This window comes from Salmo salar, chromosome ssa11, assembly GCF_905237065.1.
Source record: "Salmo salar chromosome ssa11, Ssal_v3.1, whole genome shotgun sequence".
Lineage (NCBI taxonomy): Eukaryota > Metazoa > Chordata > Actinopteri > Salmoniformes > Salmonidae > Salmo > Salmo salar.
In genome coordinates, this window is record NC_059452.1 from 23,170,813 (window position 1) to 23,188,258 (window position 17,446).

Here is a 17,446-nt window from a genome sequence, read left to right on the forward strand (position 1 = left end):
CTCCTGTCCTCTGCACTCCTTTTCTCTCTTTACCTCTCCCCCTTCTCACCTCTATCCTCCCTTTCCACCTCTCCTCTTTTCCTCTATTCCTCTCGTCCCCTGTTCCCCATGCTGCTGGCAGCCCTGGCAGTACTGTTGACTCATTGAGATGTGTAAATCCCTTTGACATGGGATGAATAGACAGTTCCTGGCAGGGCGCCCCACGCCACTTTGTGCACTGCCACTTAATTGGAGCGCCCCAGTTTGCCCTCCCTCCCTCCGCCCCCTCCGCCCCCTACACCCTCCACACCCCCTGCTCTCTCACTCTGGCCAGGTTCTTTCTGACATCAAAAGGGGGGTTATGCATCCCTTCAAAGTGCTTAAAACCCATTCAGCTTGGTGGTTTTGCTTAGGAGGTCCTTTTTAGTAGGACAGTATTTCCATCACATTATATTAAGGAAACTTAGAGTATGTACCCTGAAGACATAGGATAGAGTGCTTCCATTGGCTTAGAGAGAGTGTCTCATCCTCTGTCTGAATCAATGGCCACCAGCCTGTCTACGGAAGGTATTATGATCACAATGCATATTTTCATCTACATGGCAACATGTACTACTTACAGCTGAGGGTTCTATACATACAGAATATACATACATACACCACTGTATTCCACTTGTCTCCCTTTGAGAGTGTTTATGTGTGTGTGGGTGGGTATATGTGTCTATGTGCGTGTGTATGTTTGTTTGTTTTTAACCGTCACGATGTGCATCCATCCGTAACGTTTATAAACAGATCGACTGGCACTCTCCTCACGAGTCTCTGGGATGGGCGAGAGGAGGAGCAGAGAGGATTGTGGGAGCAGGCGAGGGGCTGTTTAGGTATCAGGTTTGTCCTGGAAGCACATCGATAGGTAGAGGATGCAAGAGGATGAAGATGCTTTCAGGTTATCTTGCGTGCGTTGCGTTCCATGCACAGTATCCTCTCTTGCACCACCAGCTGTAGTTTGTCTGGTTGTTGTTATGTCTTCAGTAGACAGTTTGAGATAGGTCAAAAGTCAATATGGTTTCTGCAACCTTGAAATCATACTGTGATGTTCCGTTCTCCTTGTTGGCCGTACAGAGGAGTACCTGGGTAAACCATGCCAGGTGATGTGGGAGAGAGAGACACCTGCCTTAGCTGAGGACATGTGTTGCCCTATGAGAGATCCATGAGAGAGACCACAGTACAGAGCCCAGAGGGGCCATTGGTACAAGCTATTCAAAAGGGATGAGGAAACAACAAAGAAACAAACCAAAAACAAGATTGGCCGCCCACGGATCTCAGGTTGACACACGACATAGATGCAGCGGGGCCCCTGCTGAGGATACTATAGTATGTTTACTCTCTAAGACTTTATTCTGGGTTATACCTTCATAATATAGTCAAAGCTATATGACTCAGTCACAGTGCCATTATCTTTATAGACAGAAATGTTTCCCTAATATGTCTGCAGGTATTCAAATTATACAATGAGCTATTACTTGCATTTCTATGCATTTAGTCAAATATACAGGTCAACAAAATTACCTACATAGTATACAGTAAGTTAATACTGCCTGGTAAAGATAGGAATCTAGGATTAAAAAGGTGTAATCATTGTACTATTCACAATTATGAGTTTTGTGATCTACAAGCGTACTGAGGAATACAGTAAAGTCAGATCCATGCTATAGTACATCACTCATGTCCATTGGAGAGGAAGACTGGTTCGTTATGCAAATAGTATACACTAGTAGTCTTACAGTCCAATTAACTCCAAAATGATACAGGAAGTAAGTTCTCTAAAACGAGGAACATATTTTCAATGGTAGTTACAATGACCTCTGACACGGTAGATAGAGTAAGGGATTTCAGAGGGAGGAGGTGGGTTGCTTGGGTATTTTATCCTATATCAGGAACGCTGGACTTGGACGAGTCTTCTTAGTGGAGGATCCCACTTGGGGAAAAAAGGTGGATTTTTAGATGAACTACTTACAGTAACATGCATCAAAGTTTTGCCCCCCCCCTACAGAGGAAATGGTTTCTCCAGTAATATTCTTCTGATGTTGTCAATCATCTTGATTCATCATTTGAGTCAGTGTTTTGTTTGTTTTTGTTTTCTTACAAAAAAGCTGGAGGTAAAATAGCGGAGAGGAAAGTGGGAGTAGGAAGAGGCTCTGAAGAATTTCTCTGCAGGGTTTTTAGGGGGTCTTTTCTTCTTCTCCAGTGAAGTCATCTTTAAATGTTGTTGTGCTTTGTGGGGTTCCTCAAGCCATTGATCAGTCACTCTTAAGTCATCAGCGTTCAGTCGCCAGGTTATCTGCAGACATGGAGAGAGAAAAAGAGAGAGAGACAGAGTGAGAGAGAACAATAGAGAAGGCGAGAGCGAGAGAGAAAGCGAGAGAGAACAATAGAGAGAGCGAGAGGGAAAAGGAAATAGAGAGAGAGAAAGCGAGAGAGAGAAACAGTAGAGGTCATTAAATGTGTATGAGTCAGACCACCCATCTGTGTGCCCCTTTTGCCCCCCCCCACACACACACACACACACACACACACGACTGTTGTGAAAGAGCGAGAGGTCCGCATCAAAGGGACCCCACCATAACCTCCACAGACACTGGGCCCACCGTGTCACAGCCATGGCGCAGGCTGACTCACTGTTATTTGGGACGGTGGTGCCCTTCCTGGTGCCTGTGTAAAACAAAGGGCCGGCGACCACCCTGTGAGTGTGTACGGTCTGACTGCATCGATGCTGAGATTCTGAGCGACAGCGGCGGCTGCATGGGGGGTGACTCCTTAATCAGCTTCAATTAAGGCCAGCGAGACAGAGATGGCTACAGAGGCCGCTCACTAACAGCACGGATGAGTCTAACCTCTGGATTAAACACAACCCCTTAGTAAAGGACCACTCTCTGGGTTTGAGTCTTTAGAATAATATTCATTAGGTTTATAGTTTTATGATATATTCATCTCTAGAATGCATCCTACAGTATCTATTTGGTCAGTTCTGATGTCCTTGAGCCATTATTACAATACAAAAAAAACACTTGAGTATACCACACATTAAGAATACCTATCAATTCATCGAGGCATAGACTCTACAAGGTGTCCAAAGCTTTCCACAGGGATACTGGCCCATGTTGACTCCAATGCTTCCCACAGTTGTGGACTATTCTTGATACACTCGGGAAACTGTTGAGAGTGAAAAACCCAGCAGCGTTGTAGTTCTTGACAGAAACCAATGTACCATACCACCTTTAAAGGCATTTAAATAATTTGTGTTGCCCATTTAACCCTCTGAATGGCACACATACACAATCCATGTCTCAATTGTCTCAAGGCTTAAAAATCCTTCTTTAACCCTGTCTCCTTCCATTCATCTACACTGATTGAAGTGGATTTCACAAGTGACATCAATAAGGGATCATAGCTTTCACCTGGATTCACCTGGTCAGTCTATGTCATGGATAGAGAAGGTGTTCTTAATGTTTGTATCCTCAGTGTATAACAACATGGCCGACAACAGAGTGATTACACACAGGCTCACAGTGAAGGAGCACTACACATCAATAACTGACACATTAGTTCCTTTATCTAACCTGTGTTTACTCTCTAAACCCAGGCAGTCACGCCACTGTGAGAGAGTGCTTTGGGTTGATATTTTGTAGAAAAATGCTTGAAAGGTTTCCTACCCCCCAGGTAGAGTAGAGATTTGGGATGATTCATACGGGCTGTGTGTGGGTGGGCCATTAGACAGAGAACACAGCTACCTGGCACTGGAGCTCCATTTACTGACCCTAATGTAAGGACAGGAGAACAGTACACTGAGGAAAAATATTAGAAGTCATACACACACACACACACACACACACACACACACACACACACACACACACACACACACACACACACACACACACACACACACACACACACACACACACACACACACACACACACACACACAGCTATTCAAAACAACTCTTAGCTAAAATCCTAGGATCCTAAAATCCCTGCTCTCATTATGATAACCTATAATGATGTGGCTACTGTATACCATGTGTGATATTTAAGGCCCGAGGGGGAGTGGTATAAGGCCTGTTCTTGCGCACGATGCAACGTGGAGTGCCTGGACACAGCCCTTACCCGTGGTATATTGGCCATATATCACAAACCCCCGAGGTGCCTTATTGATATTCTACAATGTTAACCAACGAAATTAGAGCAGTAAAAATAAATGTTTTGTCATACCTGTGGTCTGATATACCACGGCTGTCAGCCAATCAGCATTCAGGGCTCAAACCACCCAGTTTATAATTTAGCTTTAATCTCAGGTGGTAATAATTATCACTGCCTGCCTTCTCCTCTACTTTCATCATCATATCTTTACATTTTCCAAAATGGTCAGGCATGATTTCCTACATGAAAACAGGAGAGAGGAAGGCCTCAGTGTGTACTACCATATCAGTATGTCCCGGGTGAGTCACATACGCAGGTGGTTCAGGGCAGCACACACACGTGGCCTTCCCTGTGAGGATACAGTGTGTACTGCTTACATACCAGATTCAGAAAAAAACAACTGTAAGCTACTGCTTTGTCCCAGTACAGAATGATTTACAGGTGATTCCTCACAAAACTAGAATAAACAGGACCCATAGAAATGTCCTTAGGAGGAAGTATTGTTGACATATATTTTACATTTGTATCTTAAAGCATAATTGATAAATAATGAATTGAAGTTGGAACATTTGTGGCATTTTGGCCTTACCCAGGCCTCCTAAATAAAGTCCTGTTCTGGTTCTGTGAGGAGTCTCCATCCAGTAACCTGTGCTAGACACAGTGTTCGTGAGTATCCATACAACTAGAGATCACAGTCACTGCCCCAGGGCTACACTCATCCACTGAGAGAACCAACACAGTCCTGAATACACCCCTGGCTAAGAGGTAAGCTGTGTTCGGGAGCAACACAATACTCTAGCAGTGTGAACAACACAGCTACCCAGCGATGGGAACGGTGGGCCACTCCGCAGCACCAAAGCCAGGTGTTAGCACTTGAGGTCACTTGCCTCATCAATAATTGACAGAGGCAAACCAATCAGAACAATTTGCTCCCCAAAGCAAAGTGCTAGAGCAGGCTCACACCGGTGAATCATTAATGAGGCAATTAGCAGAGACGGTTAGACGGTTAGCCTCTCGCTAGCACCGCACCGCTCCTCTGACGCTACGCTAAGCTGCACCTGGTCCTGTCATAGATACTGTTGACAGAGTGGTCCTGGTCAACACTCAGAAAAGGAGAGAGGGAAAGCTGCAGAATGTAATGATGTGCTGCTGAAGCCACTGGGTAGAATGTGAGCAGCGTTACAGAATTAAATGTTGTCAATGTGTTGCACAGGCCAGCATTCTATAGGCTAGGCCTACTATATTTATTTCTCAACTTTCCTAATATTAAGCACATTGCTTATATTTATTACAGGAGTATAGTATTGGGGGATTGACCATTTACATTTTAGTCATTTAGTAGACGCTCTTATCCAGAGCGACTTACAGTAGTGAATGCATACATTTCATTTTATGCATATTTTTTTTTGTTTTGTACTGGTCCCCCGTGCGAATCGAACCCACAACCCTGGCGTTGCACACACCATGCTCTACCAACTGAGCCACAGGGAAGACAGTATTGACCAGTATTGGCCGTTGCCGTGGAGAGGGCCAGCTGGAGCTGTTTCTGTGGCTATTCCGGTGTGGGAGAGTCTTTATGGACAAGGATAACATCGACCCGGGTGACATCGCTCAAACATTGGGGAAAACAACAACAAAGATGGTGTTTCTCTTTGAAGGCCAGGGTCCAGGATTGTTGTTTGACGGAAAAATCAAAGTCCTGAGGGAGCTGCTCGCGAAGCCTGATCGAGCGGCCATATTGGAACCATATCATAGCTAATCGACGCAGCTCTCTCTGCTCTTTCAGCTCTGGGTCCAGTTGAGGCTCAATTAAACCAGCAACCTTGATCTGAGGAACAAACCATGCAAACCTTGCACTGCGCATAGATTATTCCTAAACACACACATATTCACACACACGTCACACACACACGCATACTCACATATAAGTAATACCAAAAAATATATACTATATACTATACTATTTGATGTCCATTTTGTTTAGTTCAAATGAAACACTGAGGAGATGAATAGTAAGTTGTTTACCCATACTCAGGCTTTTCTCCTTTGAAAAAGACAAGCTTTCCCCTGAATATCTCAGCTTTCTAATCACCTTAATGCAGTCTCAGTTTCAATATATCTCACTGATGGAAGGATTAGGAAAGGAGGGAGAAAATGAGAAAGGCAGAGAGAGAAAAAGGAGAGAGAGGAGAGAAAAAATTGCTAACAAATTAATTTGTTTCCCTGCTTTCAAATTTATTTGATACTTCACATTTGTTATATTTGTCTTTTAGTATTGTTTTCTTATACAATGTAGCATTTTATTGGAATTAGACTGAGACAAAAACTCATAATTATTTTACACAGCTGAACTGACTTCCACAGTCCATCATTTTAAATCATATTTCTAATGTAATGTCTTCAACCTACCTATGCAGCATATTCACTATTAATCATCATAACTATTCCATAGTAACAACTTTGGAGCAGTTTTATCTCCTTACTTGATTTACATAGCTCTTAAAGGGGCAGCACAATTATATTACAATTGATTGGTTGGCCTGTCCACTGGCGTGGCTGATATTGACACTTGTAGACAGTTACTGTCTGTTTAATGATCACTATTCACTTTTATAGCCCTCTCTGGACCACGTCACTAATAAATATTTGCAAAGAGGAAATTTGCCCTATGTCTTGAGAGAGCCATAAAGCTGGCACCTATGTGTTTTGAGATTAGCACGTAATTAAAATAGTAAATCAATATTTATTAAGCTCTATAGCAAAACAAATGAGAATTGTAGCAGGGTCGCCAATGCATGCCGGGGCCAAGAGAGCAACGATTCCTTTTGCTGTTCAACTCTCTCTCTCTCTCTCTCTCTCTCTCTCTCTCTCTCTCTTTCTCCCTCTCTCTCTCTTATACTAGCAGCTTCAAATAAAACATTGCAGCATTAAATGCACCCACTATGACCTCATTTCATTTATAATGTGAATACAAAATGCACACATCACCTTTCTCTCAATCAATTGTTGAAACAAATGTAATAATACGTTTGTGTGTCTGTGTGCGTGCAATCGTGTGTGCAGGTGTGTGCATAGCTATACCGTATTTGTGTGTATGCTTTAGTCTGTGTGTTTGTGCTTGCATTTGGACGAGGGATGGGAGAACTTGAAGATGCTCTCTCTCTCTCTCTCGTCCTTCAGCTCTTGTTGTTCTTCTGTAAACGGAGGAGCTGAGAATAACTCTGCTCACGTTACACTTCACTGTGCATAAAACCATCTCAGCAGCGCTGGCTGCTCACTGTCACACACTGTCTGTCTGTCTGTCTGTCTGGAGCACAGCAGGGCAGGGCAGAGAGAGAGCTAGAGCGAGAGAGAGAGAGAGAGAGAGAGAGAGAGAGAGAGAGAGAGAGAGAGAGAGAGAGAGAGAGAGAGCATCTTCAAGTTCTCCCATCCCTCGTCCAGATGCAAGCACAAACACACAGACTAAAGCATACACACAAATACAGTATAGCTATGCACACACCTGCACATACTCAGCACACACCCATGGTGAGGTGAGACAATCCTCCCCTACTGTACCCAAAACCTAGCTCAGCTAAGTCAGCCCTCCACGGCCCCACTTCCAGGCCTAGTCACGCAAACCCAGGACTAATGGGCCTAAAATAACACTGTGACACCTCCACTTCCTATTTCAGACACACACACAGGTGCACAGAGGCGGACACACACAGGAACACACAAGAGGCGCTCTCACACATACTGGTGTGCACACACGTACAAACACCTATCCACATATGCACAAACACGCACACACACACACGCGCAGACACTTCACCTCAACGAGACCCTCTTGCCCTTTTCAACCACAGTTATAAAAAGGTGAGAGCAGACTATCTATCTCACCACACTTTCTACATCTACAGCAAGTTAAGAGACTGGAGAAAGCAAACAGTTGTAAATAAATACAATCCCTTTTACCTCTGTAGGCTAAAATGCACAGATTATAGTAGGAATGGCTGCTACAGTGTCTAGAGCTATATATCTACTGTACATATGCTATGCAAAAGAGAAAGAGAAGCCAATAAAATACTTAATGGAGCACTCCTTTTATTGTTTAAAAATTGCTCTACATTTTAACGGCTGAAGAAAACATTGGTCAGATTCAATTATGCATTAAAAAAATAAGTTATGAGCTGGCGGCTACATTATTGATGCTGGCATGGATAGTGGCTCGGCGTTGCCAATGTGTCACCACATTTCTGCTGATGTTTCTTCCTGTATTGATAATTTTTCATCTAAAAAGGTCCATAAAGTCTTGATCTGTGAAAGATGGCAAGTGGCCGGGATATCCTGTAATAAGCAGATTGGAGAAATAATACATAATTATTGGAGGGAGTGAAAATGGGTTTGATATCATATCTAACATAAAACACTGGACGTATGAACTGGATTTTTGGTCACAGTCTGAGGATTTAAACTAAATCAATTGAAACCACTTAAATGTTCTTCGACCGGATGTGTTATTAATTTGTAGGCATCAGGTCCAGTGTTCCATATTTACCAGAAATATTGAGGCACAGTTAGGGCTGTGGCGGTCACGAAATTTCATCAGTCGGTGATTGTCAAGCAAATAACTGTCGGTTTCACGGTAGTTGACCGTTAATAAACATAAACACATTTAGCATCTCCTGGCTTCCACACACAGCCTACAAGCCATTTTAAAAAGTCTAATAAATCCATGTAATATAGCCTACACCTTCACAATCCATTATTTATTTTAAACAGGTCTAAAGAAGCAAGATATGAAGAAAATGTAGTCTATTTCAGAAGAAAATAAAGCAGACTCTGAGTTGTCATTACGTTAGGTCCTGATGTGGCTATGTCAAATGGCTGTGGGCTGCACTGGTTAATTTAGCAGACAAGATTTGCTTATAATCTCGTAGCATTATTTTATATTATTTTATAGTATGAAGAAAACAATTGAACAAAGCTGAATAAAATATAAATATTTTCTTCAAACGATTTGATGCCGCTATTCTGTGTTGAGCGGTAAACAAAGAAATAGGTATTCCTATAGTCTTATTTTAGAGATATTAATGTCACTTTAAATGTTCTACAAATGTTGGGCAACATGTTTTGATGTTTAATACATTGATGATTTGAAAAAAGTTGCATGAAAAAGGCATGAGCTCTGCTTTGTTTTCTTGCGCAGGCTGTGCACACTCTGTCTCTCATTCACAATTTGACAAGCACTTGATAATGCCTCGAATTTCACGGCGGCATCCCCTTTGTGGCCGTAATGCACTCTAAAAAAATCCATGCCTTTTGCGGCCCGGAGTGCTGCCTTGTACCCTTCTCCCTGAGTGTGCTGTGCAATTCGAAGCGCCTCTCACTTACATAGCTCTCCGTCACGTGATCAGGTCTTTTTCACAGGCTACAAGTGAAGACAGGCACATCGGGAACGCAACTGCGCGTGTCCTTATCCAATTCCGAGGTGCATATTGAAGATTTTGGAAGAACGGTCCACATTTACTTTCGTCAGCCAACAAGATGAGTTGGATTTAACGAACAGCAAAATCACTAGCCGATGTCAAACTGCGATCGCATAGTAAAAAAGTCGACCTATTCTATTCTGTGCGAGAAATAAATATTCCAAACACATTCTGGGACAGTTGTGGGATGCGATAGATCCCAAATTAATACAACCACTAGCATAAAAAAAATAGTTTTTTTGCAACGTGGTTGACGCAACAGATCAGAACGTTTAGCTTAAAATGTTGATAAACTATTAGGCAATTTCTTCACATTATAAGTGCAGCAATGTGCACATGGTAGTAGGCTATAAGAGCAAATGTTCCATTAGCGGAAAACACCATTATCAAAAGTGACCGCAAATGCAATTATTCATGTAATGCTTTAATTAAGATTTAGATGCACTATTGTAAAGTGGTTGTTCCACTGGATATTATAAGGTGAATGCACCAATTTGTAAGTCGCTCTGGATAAGAGCGTCTGCTAAATGACTTAAATGTAAATGTAAATTATGAAGGTGCATTTTTATGGTGAAAATGATCTTCCCCAAACTTGAAACTCATGCGCTGCATATGTATGCCAGTTATGCTCTACATCCGTTGTAAAACGTATTCATGTGCTTAATTTTAAGAAGTTATTTGGCCACTTTAGTTGTGATACAAACCTTATCAAAACATATAGGCCTATCAGCTAGGCTACATAAGGTGTGCGACTACGATTCGAAAAAGTCCCCCAAAAAAGGCATTGTTTCTTATGCTCAGCATCACTCACAAGTGATAATATATAATTCACAACTCATAGGCAATATTGTCACCCACCAGACTATTCTTTATTAAATCTTGTCTTTACATATACTAAATAATATATGTGTGACATTTGTTTTGATTTAGAATGGACCATTATCATGCACCAGTATCAGGGGCAGCACCAGTATCAGGGGCAGCATAGATTAAATACATGTAATCTATGCAATTAAATAGCGAATGAAGGACGCTTTTCCCCGTGGTTTATTTTCATGCAAGCCAGGTTGTAAATACTATACTCCTGTAATAAATATAAGCAATGTGCTTAATATTAGGAAAGTTGAGAAATAAATATAGTAGGCCTAGCCTATAGAATGCTGATGGGATCCTCCTCTTTTTATTAGCAGCCATCACTCTGTTTTCTCCCGCAATTGCATAGCCTATAGAAATGTTGCACAACATGAGCTCATGGGCTCTCATGAAGTGTTTGATTTAGATTTTTGAACACATTTGCATTGATGTCAGAGTGATTAGAGGGACAATAGAGTGCTGAGTACCAGGAAGTTAGAAAAGTTTGGTAGGCTACTAATGACAATCAGCAGCATCAAAGTTTGGAGAAGCCTAATTACCGTGACCAATCGGTCACGTGGAATTTGACTGCCTTCATGACTCGTGACCTCTGGTGTGGCGGTAATACGGTCACTGCAACAGCCCTAGGCACAGTAATGTAAGCCATTTCTACTTCTCACCACCTTGTTTCACTATAAACTCACCAGATACCACATGGAGGTGGTGTTATATCATGTCCACACCATTGTTACGTACGTGTGTAGGTGTTTGTGTGTTTAAAAAAGGTGTATCTAAGTGGGTTGTTGACTGTCTTTGTCTTGGGACTGTCCCTCTCATATGCACACGGATGTCACACTTCCTGCGATGCAAATGCCTGTGATTTAACTGCAGATAGCCACCAAGTACAGAGTATCTGTTTCTCTGTCTTCTTTCTCTTTCTCTCTCTTTCCTTCTGATATGATTTACCTGCACTCCTCTTTTTGGTCGTTCCTCATTTTGTCTCTTCCTTTAACCATTACTTGTATTTACACACACACACACACACACACACACACACACACACACACACACACACACACACACACACACACACACACACACACACACACACACACACACACACACACACACACACTGGAAGTAATACAGTGAGGAGGCAAGAGAAAACCACACCATTGTTGTGCAGGAACGTTTCTGCACAAAGATAAATACAAAGTAAAAACATGGTTCAATTAAAGTAATGATGCTGTTATAGCAGCCTGCCAATTCTGGTGTTTTAGCACAACTACCGACGTCTGTAAGTTGAAATGCCTTTTTTTCTTCATATTTGTTTTTACTTAAATACAGAAACATAATGTATTGTACACAAAAACTGTTAATGAATTAAATCGCAAAAGTGTACAAAAATGATTTCTACTGTTTTGACATTGTTCCTGTCCCCATCCAGAGATGAATGAAACGGACTGCTGGGATGTGATGTCCGGAGGCAGAAAAACACAATTGAAAGATGAGAAAACTAAAGAGAAATCGACGAGTGCGGCCGGCGTACGGCTGCGATGAGAACACTGTGCTCTTTTCCACCCTACAAGGTTAACGGAACCGAGGATTCGACTCGTGGAAAATTCCAGGTGACCTTCTGCTTATCTGAGTCTTATTTTGCCGTAACGCTCCCTTGCCTCTGTTCAGTGGCTGTGTTCACAGTGCTTGGTGTAGGTGTTGTGGAGTGAGTGACCCAGAGGCCTATGTAGGAACACCTACAGTACAACCAGCCAGAGATAAGAGTTGCCTCAGCTAAATATCACAGCTCATTACAACCAAGGAAACTGCACACAGCCAAAGCCAAAATGGCAGGGGTTTGACACACAGCTCTGTTCATCTGAAAGGTTATGATACTTCTCAACTTTCCATTTTAAAATATCAAGCTCAGAAGGGAAAGGTACAATTAAGTCAAATTGAGATTATTAGGAGAAAGAACAAAAGCTAGTGCTGAAACCATTTCTGGAGACATAAAAAACACATCCACGTTCCAATCAGGTTTCCCTCTGCCCCTGCTATGGTAGACTGTAGAGGACTGTCCCTCCACTGATCTGGGCTCAGCGAGCAGTGAACCAGGCCCTGAGTCGCTGTCCTGTGTGACTCATGTGTTTGTACAATGTGAGGTAGAGGAGAGCGAGGTGGGCCTGTGTGTGGCTGTTAGTCATCTATCTCATCGCCAGTCCGCTCATCTCTCAACACATAACCCAAACACTGTGTGTCAGAGACTCAGACCTAATCAAACACACATGGAGAAGAAAGCACAACCGCACAAACAACCACACACACACACACATCTACATACAATTCGCTCCTGTAACACATTATGCAGGTCTGACAGTTTATAAAATCTATCTGCACTGCAATAATGACCTTAACGTTAATGTTTCAAGCAATAATCTTGCATGCATTTGATTATAGTATCTTACACAATGATAAACCCTCAAAAACTCGGCATGCCTGTTGCAGAGCAGCCAGTACTTGGTGTGTGGAAATTTACAGCTAATATGTTTGGTGAGGGAGGGGGAACTACACGGGACTTATCTTCCCTAATTCAGGGATATTTTGAAAGTAGAACACTCTGGAGAAGTGTGGCTCTGTCGGCCAGACTAAATGTACTGTTAGTGAGACCACAGAGAGCAGAGACACACATTACCCAATCAGATCCTGTATTTTTAGAACACAGTAACAAAGAGCTCCGTACCATAGATCATAGAGTGTAACACGCCCACTTGGTGTTTCACAATCTGCAGTTGTTCACCAGTGTCTCTTCGGAAACATACACACCAATGTAGACACACACACGCATAAACACATAGATTCACAAGAACGCACGCACGCACACACACACACACACACACACACACACACACACACACACACACACACACACACACACACACACACACACACACACACACACACACACACACACACACACACTCACGCACACGCACACACACAGAAACACGCTCAAATCAACAAATGGATATGTGCTCATATTGATGTGTACACGTCTAGTATAGATTACTTCTCCAACCGTAATAACATTTTACCGCCCAGTGAGTCTAAAAGAAGTTCAATTTTGAACATTTTAATTGCAGGAATTCTGCGGAACTCAGAAAAGATTACTATCAGAATGAATGCAAGAAATGCTACCTTATGTGCATATTTCATTAATTTTGTTTCAACCACTGTGGTTTCTACATCAGATGAACAGTATGAGTTGCAAAAGCTCCTAAAATCAACTAATGGCTGAATCATGTTTTCTTATTCATAGGTTTAAGGCCAGGCACCACACCCGAATAGGGTCAACTTTAACCAGACACAAATATTACTTTTTGTATATAAAAACATGAAATGTTGTATTAAAATATGCAAATTATGCAACATCTAATTAAATATGCACATATTTTCACCTCACACAAATACCTTTTTTCTGGCCGCTGGATAAAGTCAGACTAAATATTTTGGTTTCATTTTGTTAAGACACTCCAGGACCGGACTGTTTGTGGATAAATATTTTTTTTCAGAAGAAAATGTAAATATAGAATAAAACATTTACAACATATCAACAATTACCCATGTTACAGTATACGTCTGGGGAATACGCCTAAGTATGACCACACAATGCTTCTGAGGCTGAGAAAAAATTGTTGGCATTTTGGAAAGAGTCTGACTTTTGGGAAATGGCAGTTAAAGACAAGGACACTGAATTTAGACACTGAACGCAAAAGACTCAGCTGTATTTAGACCCAATCACCATCTCTTTAAAGTCATTTACATACAGTCCAGTTTGTAACATTCTCTATGAAATGGATTTTTAAATTATGTGTGATTCAATGTAGTGAGCTTTGAGATTAGGGATGTATGTCCATTTAAAAGTGGTTACAATTCATGACATTTTGATGACGGTAGTATAATAAACTAATCATACTACCTTTTGAAAATTAATTATATAAAATACCAAAACATCTAAAAAAAGATGGCCGTAGGAATACTGCATATCTAAAAGATTTCACCTGGTGAAAGATCGAACAAAAAGAAAACATTCAATTCAATCAAACGTCAGGACCATCATCAGGCTGTAGACTAGAGGATGAGGAATTTATGGAAGGTTTATGGGAGAAAATATCTGTGAAATGACATCTTAATTTCCATTCTTACAATACTATTGTTAAAGTCCTGATACTACAGTATGGTTGTGACCTGGCACCTGAATTGAACCGGGTGGAAATAATTCTCATTTAAATTTGGGAACTAAAATATGTAAAGAAGCCGTCCAGCTCTAAAACTCCACAACACATGAACCGTGGAACCTTCTCAAAAGGCACTTTGTTAAAATGAAATTGTGCGTGTCATAATAAAACTGTTGAAATATAGAATTTGGAGATTTCTCATAGGTTGTTAGCATGGCCAGTACACAGAATGAGTATCGTTGTGAAATAAGTCAATTATATTGGCTTATTGCTCATTGGCCCTCTTGAAAATCTAAACCAGTCTCACAGTCAATGACCCATATGCAAACAATTACCCCATTCCACACAGTGCCTCATTTCCCCATACAGGCTAGTCAAATCTGGGCCAGTGATTTCTCTTTTACTGAGGATTCTCCAAGCATGTTGTGGTCAGAGTGGGAAAAGAAACCTTGCTCTTAAAAAGTAGCATCATGAATTCTGAGTGACTGTTATGCAAACTGATAATAATACAATCCCTGATATCTGGACAAGTGTTGTTTTCTGATGAAACTCCTGCTGACATTTTTCTACATTTTATTCATTTAATTTGTGAAAAAACAATGCACATTTTTTTACACAACAATTTACCATTTAACGTCCCTAAATTATTATACTATTCCCTTGCCTGTCCTCTAAGAATTAAGCAAAAGTAAAATATTACATGAAAGGGGAGAGAGAAAGTGTAAGAGAAAGGGTGAATAGAAAAGCTCAGAAAAGAGAGAGGTGGAGAGAGGAGGAAAAGAGAAAGAAAGATTGAGAGCTCACATAGAAAGGTGATCATTCGTTTTGGATGAGTGATCCATCACTCTGCTTCTCTACGAGAGAGAGAACAGTAGAACGAGAGCGGGAGCACGAGAGAGAGAGAGAGAGAGAGAGAGAGAGAGAGAGAGAGAGAGAGAGAGAGAAACATAAAGGATCTGTGTAACTCACTGGGAGTGGAGTGGAGGCCTGGGTTAGGGCAGTTGTAATGAAACATTCATAATATGTCTTAAAACCTGTTGGGGCTCGGGGGCAGTATTGAGAAATTTTGAAAAAAATATGTGCCCATTTTTAACTGCCTCCTACACCAACTCAGAAGCTAGGATATGCATATTATTAACACATTCGGATAGAAAACACTCTGAATTTTCTAAAACAGTTTGAATGGTGTCTGTAAGTATAACAAAACTCATATTGCAGGCAAAAACCTGTGAAAAATAGATCCAAAAAAATGTGAATTTTGTGACTGTACTATTTAGTGTCATTGTTTTATAGATACCATAGTGAGAAAGGATTCATTTCGCAACACCTACGGCTTCCACTAGATGTCAACGATCTTTATAAAGTTGTTTGAAGCGTCTATGATAAACAGAGAGCAAATTAGAATGCAAGGAAGTTGACATGTCATCACTTCATTTTTTTGCGCCTGCGCATAAATCTGAGAAGCGTGAGTTTGTCATTAATTGTTTATCAAGACATAGGATAGGTTGTGTGAAAATATTACTGATGTTTAACGTTAAAAATGGACCAAAAGATTAATGCTAAACAAGGTTTGACATGTTTGAACGAACGTAAATAGATTATTTACTAGGTTTTTTTAGCTTTTCGGCGTGATTTTACAATCCCCCCCACCACGTTTTGTGGGAGCATAATGAACGCTAACTACTTGGTGTTATTTGGACATAAATTATGAACTTTGTCAAAAGAAACCACATTTGTTCCGGACCTGGGATTCCTGGCAGTGCCTTCTGATGGAGATAATCAAAGGTAAGGGGATATTTACAATGTTATTATCGATATTAGATGATGCTAACTGTATAGCATAGCTTATTGTTCTTAGCATAGCACCCCGTTTATTGCAAAATGTGATTTCCCAGTAAAGTTATTTTGAGATCTGGCCATTCGGTAGCAATTACGAGATGATAATATATTATTCTTTGAATGACAATATTATAATTTACCAATGTTTTCGAATAGTAATTTTGTTATGTTCACCGGAAGCATTTCAGAGAAGAAAAAAATCTGAATTTCACGCTACTGTAAAATGCTGTTTTTGGATATAAATATGAACTTGATGGAACAAAAAATGCATGTATTGTATAACATAATGTCCTAGGAGTGTCATCTGATGGAGATTGACAAAGGTTAGTGCATAATTCTAGCTGGTTTCTGCTTTTGGTGACGCCTGACCTTGAATTGAAAATGGATGTTTGTACTTTTGTGGCTATGTACTGTCCTAACATAATCTAACTTTATGCTTTTGCCGTAAAGCCTCTTTGAAAATCGAACAATGTGGTTAGATTAAGGAGATGTTTATCTTTTAAATTGTGTAAAATAGTTGATTGATTGAGAAATTGAAATTATTAGATTTTTGATGTTTTGAATTTCCAGCCTTGTTAGCAATCCCGACTCGGGGTTCATTGCTAACCTGTAGCCCCAACAGGTTATTAACAAGCTCGGCTGAATAGCGCTACGCTCACCGATGCCACGGTCGTCAAGGTCACGTTTACCGTGGCGCTACTAGGAGCTGGAGGTTGCCGTGGGATCTCCAAGGTACCACCGAGTGAAACAAGCACAGGTCACGGACATGTCTCTGTTTAACATGCCCTCCGTTTGAGTGAGTGGGTGTGTGTGTATTTGACTGTGATCATGGCCAGTTCTGTGTGATCTCTTTGTTACCATGAGTCAAGTTCTCAA

At 41.1% G+C, this 17,446-nt stretch overlaps 1 protein-coding gene across 1 annotated transcript in view; it reads right to left on the reverse strand.

Annotated features, from left to right (window-relative positions):
• Positions 1-1,351: 1,351 nt before the first annotated feature.
• Positions 1,352-17,446, reverse strand: part of LOC106562299 (transcription factor Maf) — a 147,257-nt gene continuing 131,162 nt past the window's right edge. Inside the window, exon 3 of the mRNA XM_045689190.1 lies at positions 1,352-2,317. The gene's annotated coding sequence lies outside the window, so the exon portion shown is untranslated. The remainder of the gene's footprint in view (positions 2,318-17,446) is intronic.